Raw genomic sequence first — 10,995 nt, forward strand, 5'->3', positions numbered from 1 at the left:
GTCCGGTACATCCAGTGTCCATTTGGCATACAATTTAGGTAACACCGGGTTGTCTGGTGTATTCAATAAAGAATAGTATTGGGAGATTGGTTTTGGGAGTGCGGGAGTAAATATCATCTCCTCCAACCTCTGAGGGGAGGAATCTAAGACAGAATCTCCGAACTGGTATCTCGTCCCAAGCTTCAGGGGTGAGGTCCGGTACATCCAGGGTCCATTTGGCATACAATTTAGGTAACACCGGGTTGTCTGGTGTATTCAATAAAGAATAGTATTGGGAGATTGGTTTTGGGAGTGCGGGAGTAAATATCATCTCCTCCAACCTCTGAGGGGAGGAATCTAAGACAGAATCTCCGAACTGGGTTGAATGTAACGAAAAAACATCTGGTTCGGTAAGCTATATTTGGCCTTCAGTGAGTCAAAAGACAATAAAACACCATTCTCCGTAATATGGTCTACATATTTGATATTGTACCGGGCCCAAATCCCAGGGTCCGGAATGGTGAGTAAATGTGGGAGTTGTGGGTTATACCAAAGGGGGGTAAATGTAGAGGCATAAGGGTCTTTCCTAGGGAAGTGAATGAGGGCCATCCTCCAAATTTGTATGTTAGCTTTTGTTAGGGGGGATACGGCCGATTTCAGTTTGGTACCTCGGTATAGCAGGTTTTTTAAAGCTTCATACGATCCCACTGTTTGTGCTTCAATAGTCGTGGCTGCATTTTGGGGCGTAGGGGAGGCCCACCATCCTGATGTCACCAGTTTAGTGGCCAAGTAATAATAAAATAAATTAGGAGCCGCCAGCCCCCCCTTATCAGTGGGATGTTGTAGGGTAGCAAGGGAAGTCCGAGGAGCTGTTGCTGCCCAGTAGTGTGTGGAAAGCAGAGATTTCAGCCTATGGAAATATCTACTAGGGAGTGTGAGAGGGGCTTGGCGAAATAAGTATGTGAATTTGGGGAGTAGGATCATCTTAAAGAGGTTTATTCTGCCCAATAGAGTTAACAGGAGTGAGTTCCACAATTGAGTCTTGTTTTCTAACAGAGGTAGTAATGGGTCCAAATTTAGTTCCATGAATTTGTTTAGATCCCTATGTATTTGAACACCAAGGTATTTAAAAGTAGGAGTCCATTTCAGAGGAGCTCAATATAGGTGATTGTCTACTGTAAATGGATCAATCGCAAAAATTTGGCCCAGTTTATCTTCAGGCCGGAGTACGAAGTATAGGTGTTGATCACAGTAAGGGCGGAATCTAAGGCTCCATAGGGATTTTCTATAAACAAAACGGTGTCGTCTGCATACATCCCAATCGTTTCTGTAATTGGTCCCAGTCTAAGTCCCTTCACCTCCCCAGTATTTTTCAAAAGGGATGCCAAAGGTTCCATGGCCAACGCAAACAGAAGAGGGGAGAGAGGACACCCTTGCCTGGTGCCTCTACCGAGAGGGAAAGGGTCGGAGATGGTGTGATTAGTTTTAAGGCGAGCTATTGGGTTGTGGTATAGTTACATAGTTACATAGTTAAATTGGGTTGAAAAAAGACAAAGTCTATCAAGTTCAACCCCTCCAAATGAAAACCCAGCATCCACACATACACCCCTCTCTACTTTTAATTAAATTCTATATAGTGCAGCTACCCATCTTCTAAAATTGGGGCCTATACCCATGGACTCCATGGTGGACCAGAGAAAACTCCATTCCACAGAGTCGAATGCTTTCTCATTGTCAAGCGCCACTATGACTCGGTTTCCAGCATTGTCATGGGTTATGGTCATGTTAATATATAATCTGCGGATATTTATATCAGTCATACGCCCAGGTATAAACCCTGTTTGATCAGGAGAAACTAATTTCGTGATAACTTGGTTTAGTCTGTGGGAAAGGATTTTGGCAAGAATCTTGGCATCAACATTTATCAATGAGATCGGCCTATAGGAGGCACAGTCCAAGCGGTCTTTCCCTGGCTTAGGAATAAGCGTAATAAGTGCTTCATGCATAGAGGGGGGCAAGGTTTCACCAACTTGAACGTCATTGTAAAGGGAGGTAAGTATGGGTGTCAATTGCTTCTCATGTTTGGAATAGAAATCTGTCGGGAGTCCATCAACTCCTGGGGCCTTGCCTGGGGCCAAATTAGAAACTGCCTCTCGCACTTCTGTTTCCGAAATGGGGTCGTCTAACAAGGCAACGTCTGTGGGTTCTAGTGTGGAAAAGGGGATAGTGGCAAGGTAATCGTGTATCTGTTCCCTGGAGCGGGATACCCGTGAAGTATACAAATGTGAATAAAAGTGGGAGAAAGCTAGATTGATATCTTTAGGATCTGTACATATGAATCCCTTACTATCTGCGACCTCCGGGATATTGGTAAGAGGAGAGATTTCCCTAGACAACATAGCCAACAGTCTGCTATTTTTATCCCCCGTTGCAAATAGGTTAGCACTACTAAATAGCAATGATTTCTTGACCTGTTTGGTTCGGATTACTTGTAGAGTTTTCCGGCTTGTCAGCCAGTCAGCCTCGGTTCGTGGGGAAGGGTTCTGACAAAATAGCTGTTCTGCTGCTGTGGCTTGTTGTTCTAGTTTGTCTACTTCCTCTTGCGTTTTTACATTAAATTGTTTAATTTGTTGTACTGTATATAAGCGCCTCTAGCGTATGCTTTTAAGGAGTCCCAGACGACTTGGGGTAATGCTGTCCCTTTGTTAATGTCAAAATACATTTCTATGTCTTTTTCCACTGAGTCTGCTATGTGAGTTTGACGTACCCAAAAGCTGTTAAGTCTCCAAACCTTATTGACTGGAGAAGGGTGTACCTCTATCTTTAAAAGGAGGGGAGAGTGATCTGAGATACCCCCAGGCAAAATTTCTATTGAGTTAGTTTGCATCTCAACATCTGGGGTTGCTAGGGCCAGATCAATTCTAGACATTGTATTGTAAGAAGCTGAGTAACATGTACTGTATATCTCCTTTCTCCCGGGTGTTTCACCCTCCATAGGTCCTTAAGGTGATAAGTAGAGACCCAATTTGTCAGTGAGTGATTAGGTTTATTACTGGGGTACAACCTATCCATATCCTCACACAGAACTGCATTAAAATCACCCATAAAAAGTAGGGGCGCTGATGGAAGGGTGAGTATCTTATCCATAACAAGGGACAGCAGCGACCCACTAGACGGAGGAGGTGCATATACATTCACAATAATATATGGTTTGCTATGCAAAGTACATGACATAATAATAAAACGACCATCAGCATCTGTTATCAACCTGTTCAGGGAAAAGACACAATTTCTCTTAACTAGTATAGAAACCCCCCTAGCAAAAGAGGAGTAAGTGGAGTGATATGATGCCCCCAACCAGGGTTTCCTCATAGTAAGTACCTTATTACCGTCCAAGTGGGTTTCCTGTAACAGTATCAGATGGGGTTTAACCTGACGAATGGTTTTAAAAACCAGACCTCTCTTTATGGGACTGCCCAGTCCTCTGACGTTCCAAGAGAGAAGTAAGACTTCAGCCATCATCTCTGTGGTAAACGGAAAACCGAAGACAAAAGCTCCGACGTATGTATTCCAAGGTCGTAAAGCAGGGTTCAGGTTGATCAGCAAAAAGGTACCCTCTTCTCAATAAAGAAGGGAGGGAAAAATGAGGGAAAAAGACAGTAGGGCAGTCTAGCTGCCAGGTTAACTTACAAAAAACACCCACCCTACCCGCCCCTCCCCAATTTGAGCAGGCTTGAATCCCAACAAAAATTGCCATAACTAGGTTAAACTTGGGAGTGAACCAGCGGACTTTCTGAGTAGTTCCTTGGTTCTCAGGCTGTTGCCCTGCTTTGATCTGAAGGGGAGTTAAAACTTGCTTTGCCGTGTCCCGTGCCTGGGACCATCCAGGTGCACACCCTTGTGGAGAGCTATAGATTCAGCAGAGGAGCCTCCTCGGCACTAGTGTAGGGGAGGTCTCCTATCTTTAGCCTCCAACCAAGAGAAGACTTCTTCCGGCTTCTCAAAGAAATTGGCCCGACCGCCCTCCTGTACTCTGAGCTTTGCCGGGAATAACATGGCATAAGGCATATTTTGCTGTCGGAGTTTCCGTTTGGCCTCCGTGAATTTAGAGCGCTGTTTGCGGACTTCCATGGAGAAATCCGGATAAATGGAGACCCTAACATTTTCATGCATGATCTGTTGTTTCTTCCGGGCTTCCAATAGGACTCTGTCCCGATCTCTGTAATTGAGGAGCCGTGCGATGAAGGGTCTTGGCGGGGCCCCAGGTGGTGAGGGGCGGTTAGGAATGCAATGTGCCCTCTCCACTACGAAGGAGGGGGAGAAAATATCGTCTCCTAGATGCTGACGGAGCCAGGCCTCCAAAAACAGTTCTGGGTTGCCTCCCTCTGCCCTCTCCGGAAGGCTCACTAGCCTGATATTGTTCCTTCTCAGCCTGTTTTCCAAATCGTCAGATTTCGATTCTAGAGTTTGGATCTTGCGTGTAAGGGTTGCTATGGCTTCAGCTAGGGGTGCCATGGTGTCCTCCATATCACTAATGCGCCTCTCAGCTTCAGTTGTGCGCTCCCGTATGTTTTGCACGTCATGTTTTAAAAACGTGAGATCTGTTTTAAGATCATCAAATTTGCTTATCGTGACAGCATGATTATTGGTAATGAGCAGCATAACTTCTGCGAGTGTAGGTTGCACAGGGAGAGCTTCCTGCAACGTTTGGTCTCCCTCCGGGGCAATGAGCGGGGAGGGCACAGGGGAATCATATGTTGTGTTGCCTGGTGATTCACTAGCCTGGCTGACATGGCCGCTTGTATCCCCACCCTGTTCCCTGGCATACCTCAGGAGTTTCTGAGCGGCTGTTGGACCAGTGCTGTGGCGGTTCGAGGTTCCCGTCTTGGCCTGTGGGGAGCCCTTGTTGCGTCCCGCCTTGCTCATGGCGTTGGTATCGGCGCCATTTTTACTCGCAGAGGAGGATGAAGCTTCGCCGTCTTTATCCCCTTGGGCTCGGTTTCTCCGCATCACGGTCCGTCGGAAACGGCAGGTGTGTGAAGCGGTTGAGGTAGAAAGAGTCTCTGCCGAGTTCTGTCACCGGAATCAGGGTTAAAGTCAGTATTTTTGAGGCACGGGTACGGAGCAGCGTTAAAACACGTCTGCCTTGCTCAGCTCATAGCCACGCCCCCCCCGCTTTGGTGCTTTTCTAATGTCTATTTTCTATTGGTTATAACTATTCTTATTGTTTTGAATTATTTGCCCTCTTCTCCAGCTTTTAAATAAGCGATAATGACACCATCTAAAAACAGAAGCTATGCAAGGCTTCAAATGATTAAATTTATTATATTTAAGTATTGTTATTGTTACTTTTTATGACTCCTCTAGTTAGGCCTCTCCTATTCCAGTCCCTTATTCCAAGCATGCACGGTTGCTAGAGTAATCTGGACCGTAGCAACAACATTGCTGAGACATCAAACTGGAGAGCTGCTGAATATATCAAAGCAGCGGAGCAGTGTGCCCCCCTGCAAAAGCAATTTTTGTGGCAAATTCGTGCACGCACTAACCAACGGTGGGCCCCAGTCGCACCACCCACACCCCAGTAGTTCCACCACTGAGTGACAGCCTCTGTGTGTTCTCTTCTAAGTTCAGTATAACCATTAGGGGCTGATTCACTATGGGTCGAATATCGAGGGTTAATTAACCCTCGATATTCAACTAGGATTTAGCGCAGAAAATTCGATCGAACGATCGAAGGATAATTCCTTCGATCGAACGATTAAATCCTTCGAATCGAACGATTCGAAGGATTTTAATCCAACGATCGAAGAAATATCCTTCGATCAAAAAAACTTAGGCAAGTCTATGGGGACCTTCCCCATAGGCTAACATTGACTTCGGAAGCTTTTATCTGCCGAACTAGGGGGTTGAAGTTTTTTTTAAAGAGACAGTACTTCGACTATCGAATGGTCGAATAGTCGAACGATTTTTAGTTTGAATCCTTCGATTCGAAGTTGTAGTCGAAGGTCGAAGTACCCCATTCGATGGTCGAAGTAGCCCAAAAAAACCTTCGAAATTCTAAGTTTTTTTACTTCGAATCCTTCACTCGAATTTAGTGAATCAGCCCCTTAATCTAGGCACTCAGGCTCCTAGAGTCATTCTTCTCTTTGTTCAAAGCAGGTAAATCAGACAAAAAGGTCTGTCAGTGCCTTAGTTCTAGAATACACATTATAAATAAACAATAAAACACCACAAGAGAAAGGAGACTATATGATTACGATTTATTTGTTATTCTATGCAGATGAATGACAAAGGGGATACAAGGATAATTGAGGACATATTGAAAAAAAGCCCTATATATGCAGAAAGTATAAATTATGAGAATGCTTTGTACGGGAATGGGACCTGTTATCCAGAATGCTCATGACCAGTGGTTTTCCGGATTACGGATCTTTCTGTAATTTGGATCTTCATTCCAAAAGTCTACTAGAAAATCATGTAAACATTAGGGGGCAGATTAGGGGGCAGATGTATCAAGGGTCGAATATCGAGGGTTAATTAACCCTCGATATTCGACTGCCGAATTAAAATCCTTCGAATATCGAAGTCGAAGGATTTTGCGCAATTTGTTCGATCAACGATCGAAGGAATAATCATTCCATCGAACGATTAAATCCTTCGAATCAAACGTTTCAAAGGATTTTAATCCATCGAACTAAGGATTATCCTTCGATCAGAAAATTGTTAGCAAGCCTATGGGGACCTTCCCCATAGGCTAACATTGGCCTTGGTAGGTTTTAGGTGGCGAACTAGGGGGTCGAAGAAATTTTTAAAGAGACAGTACTTCGATTATCGAATGGTCGAATATTCGAACGATTTTTAGTTCGAATCGTTCGATTCGAAGGTCGTAGTCGAAGGTCGAAGTAGCCAATTTGATGGTCGATGTAGCCAAAAAAAACATTCGAAATTCAAACTATTTTTCCTCTATTCCTTCACTCAAACTTAGTGAATGGGCCCAATAGACTGGTTTTGCTTCCTATAAGGATTAGTTATATCTTCGTTAGGATCAAGTACAAGGTAATGTTTTAATATTGCAGAGAAAAAGGAAATCATTTTTAAACATTTGGATTATTTGGATAAAATGGAGTCTATGGGAGACAGCATTTCCATAATTCGGAGCTTTCTGGGTAACGAATGCCATACCTGTATCTTATATTGTACAGTCACACTCTCTACCTAATATCCAACAAAGCACGGAGCAAACAAAGGGAGCAAAATAGTAATTAAAATGTCACCTTTAATAGTCTGTCCTTAAAAATCCAATACGAATCCAAAATATCCCAACGCTCGACGCATTTCGTGGCTTCTCAACATTTCCTCTCTATTGAACAGGCCTGGATTTGTGGCGAGGCTGCTAGGTCCCAGTCCAGGAAGTCCAGTCCTGAGCATTTGTATCATATTCTACAGAGAGTAGACACTCATGTTCTCTAATTCTCTTGCCATTTAGCGTCCTCTCCTATTTTCAAGGGTATATTTAGCAGAAGAGCACCCTCTCGTTCCCTTATTGTCCATTTCTCCTAGTGTTCAGTTGCAAACTATAACTCCCTCACAATCTGGTGCCACCTATTAATATTATTCCCTCCAGTGTTATCGTTATATAATAAAGATGTGCCAACTTTGAAATACGGATGTGTGGGCTTTGAAATATTTACCATTCTCCCTACTTATGGACTTAACTATTAACCTCGCAGGTGACAAAATGGAATCGCCCGAACTTGCTACCTGCGCCATTACCCTTAATGGTGTTTTCCACCAAAAAATGTATATTGGAACATTGCTTAGAATAACTCTCTTTTATTATGCAAAACCGTTTCCCCTTTAAATGGCATCATTCTGTCTGTCAGTAGAGAATACAGATAAATGTTATCTCTGGCAGTGGCAGGTGATAGATCATTATCTACAAAGTCCAAGGGGGTCATTTAGACGTCCCACCTGTCTGAAATAAGAAAAACAACACATAGCATTTACTGATCACCTGTTTGAAAGGATCCATCTGATTGGCTGCTGAGGGTTACTAGACCTTGCGCATACACATTGTCACTTTTATAATTACTATAATGTTTGTTCCAATGGGAAAGATGCAAATCTGATGTAAAAGTCACTATTTTATAAGCTTAAAAGGGATATACACCCAAACATTTTGCCTCATAAAAATATAATATAATTTTAAGCAACGTTCCAATAAACATTCATTAAAGGGGAATTCAACCTGTAATAAAAAAAACCCTCCACCAATGCCCTGGGTAGAGCACAGGTTGAATTTTCCTTTAAACATTTTCTGTGGTTTTAGAATATATTTGTAAATGTAGTTGCTATTGAAAGCTATATCTGCTATTCTTTGTACAGGTATGGGATCCTTTGTCCAGAAACCAATTATCCATAAAGCTCAGAATTACGGAAAGGCCGTCTCCCATAGACGCCATTTTATCGAAATAGTCCACATTTGTAAAAATGATTTCCTTTTTCAGTGTAATAATAAAACAGTATCTTGTACTTGATCCCAACTAAGATATAATTAATTCTTATTGGAGGCACCAGCCTATTGGGTTTATTTAATGTTTACATGGTTTTCTAGTAGACGAAAAAGACCAGTAAGATAAAAAAAAAAACGGGGAAAAAAAATTTGTTTGTACTTATCGAAAAAAAACCCCACCAAGACACTTTTAAGTTTAAATTCACCGTTTTCTGAAGAGGATCGCAAGCGGAGAATCGGTATTATTTCTTAATAAAGACTTTGTGAAGTACGAACAAATTTAAAAAAAAAAAAAAAAATTTATGTTACTGGTCCGTTAAGGTATGAAGTTCCAAATTAACGAAATACCCATTATCTGGAAAGAACCAGATCCCGAGCATTCTGGATAACAGGTCCCATACCTGTACTGGGGTTTCTGCTATGTTGTTATGTGAATGGAGAAATACTGCTCTCAACTGCAAATACATTTACAAACCGCTGAAACGCAATTGATCATTTTTAATAATTTAAAGTTGCTTAGGGCTGCATTTTCTATCATTTTCAAAGAATTTCTACATTTCATTGGGGTTTACACTCAGCATTGGACACCTGCAGTGAAGACGATGATGAAAGAAGAGTCTCTTGTTTTAAAGGGATATTGACACTCTGATTTATCATTACCAGGACCGGCAAATGTTCATGGGTGGGGCTTGCAGCAGAGACAGGGCAAATTCACTAAGCGTTGAAAATGCGCTAGCGATGGCTTTGCCACACTTCGCCAGGTGTAGTTTTGCCAGGGCTGCTCAAATTCACGAAGATCCGAAGTTGCGCACAGGTTACCGAACGCTTGCAATAATACCATAAGCCCTACACATGTTCCCACTGTAAAGTTTAGGTGCCATATGTTAGCAAATGTAGGAGGGAAGGAGGGTACCCCAAAAAGCATTTTTCGATCTTTTTCAGCCTATCACCCAGTAAAAAGTAAAAAAAACGCCATCGTTTTTGGGACTTAGAAATTTTTTTTAGAGAAACTCCTATCTACTCTATTGCACTTCGCCTGGTCTGAAGTGGCATAGGCAAGTCTGGCACAAGAGGTAACGTTCAGTAAAATCCGCAAGTTAGTGAATTAGGTTAGTTACGTCCCTTCGCCAGAGCGCAACTTCGGCCTGGTGTAAGGGTGTGAAGTAGCGCTTGAGTAGAGTCTGTCTATTCGACCCTTAGTAAATGTGCCCCTAGTGTCCCTAACTCTGTTACAGAAAAAAGGGGAGAATGAAGGTGCATGATATACAGGTATGGCACCTGTTTTCCAGAATGCTCAGTACCTGGGGTTTTCAGGATAACGGAACTTTCCGTAATTTAGATCTTCATACCTTAAGTCTACTAAAAATACATTTAAACATTAAATAAACCCGAAAGGGTTTTACCCCCAACACGGATTAATTATATTTTAGTTGGGATTAAGTACAAGGTACAGGTATAGAATCCATTCTCCAGAAACCCGTTATCCAGAAAGCTCAGAATTATGGAAAGGCTGTCTCCCATAGACTCCGTTTTATCTAAATAATCCAAATTTTTAAAAATGATTTCCTTTCTCTCTATAATAATAAAACAGTAGCTTGTACTTGATCCCAACTCAGATATGATTAATCCTTTTGGAAGCAAAAACAGCCTATTGGGTTTATTTAATGTTTACGTGATTTTCTAGTAGACTTTAGGAAAGGTTATGGAAAGATCCATTATCCAGAAAACCCCATGTCCTGATCATTCTGGATAATAGGTCCAGTACCTGTACTGTTTTATTATTCAAGAGGAAAAGGAAACCATTTTTAAAAATTGTAATTTTTTAATTAAAAAGTCTAGGTGGGACATTCACTAAAAATCGTAGTTGCGCTCAGGGGTAGCGTAAGGTTTCGAAGTTGCGCTAGCGTTAATTCGCCAAGCAAAGCGAAGTTACGCTAGCGATGGTTAATTTGCATACGGCGCCAAATTCAAATTTCAATGGAAGTATTCGTAGCATCACTACACAAGCCTGGGAAACCTTCAAAACATCAAATAACATTTTTATTTTGCCCTACACATGTGCCCACTGTATAGTTAAGTTGCCATGAGTTAGGAAATGTAGGGGGGAAGGAGGGGAGCCCCCAAAAAAATTTCGATCTTTTTCAGCCTATCAACCATAATAAAGAAAAGACGCCAGCAGTTTTTGGACTTAGAAAAAGTTTTAACTTTTTTCGAAGAAATCCCTATCTACTCTATTGCACTTCGCCTGGTCTGAGGTGGCGAAGGAAGTCTGGTGTAAAAGGTTGCGCTCAGAATACTGCGCGCGTTAGTGAATTTGCGTAGTTACGTCCGTTGCGCAGATTCGCCAGGCGTAAGGGTGCAAAGTAACACTAGCGAATTTACGCCAGCGTCCATTAGTGAATTTGCAGAGTAACGAAAATGCCCAAAGCTAGCGAATTCACGCTAGAGTTAGGCGCTTCGGCGCTTAGTGAATTTGCCCCTATCGAAGACGGCCTTCCCATAAT

Source organism: Xenopus laevis, chromosome 4L (assembly GCF_017654675.1).
Source record: "Xenopus laevis strain J_2021 chromosome 4L, Xenopus_laevis_v10.1, whole genome shotgun sequence".
NCBI lineage: Eukaryota > Metazoa > Chordata > Amphibia > Anura > Pipidae > Xenopus > Xenopus laevis.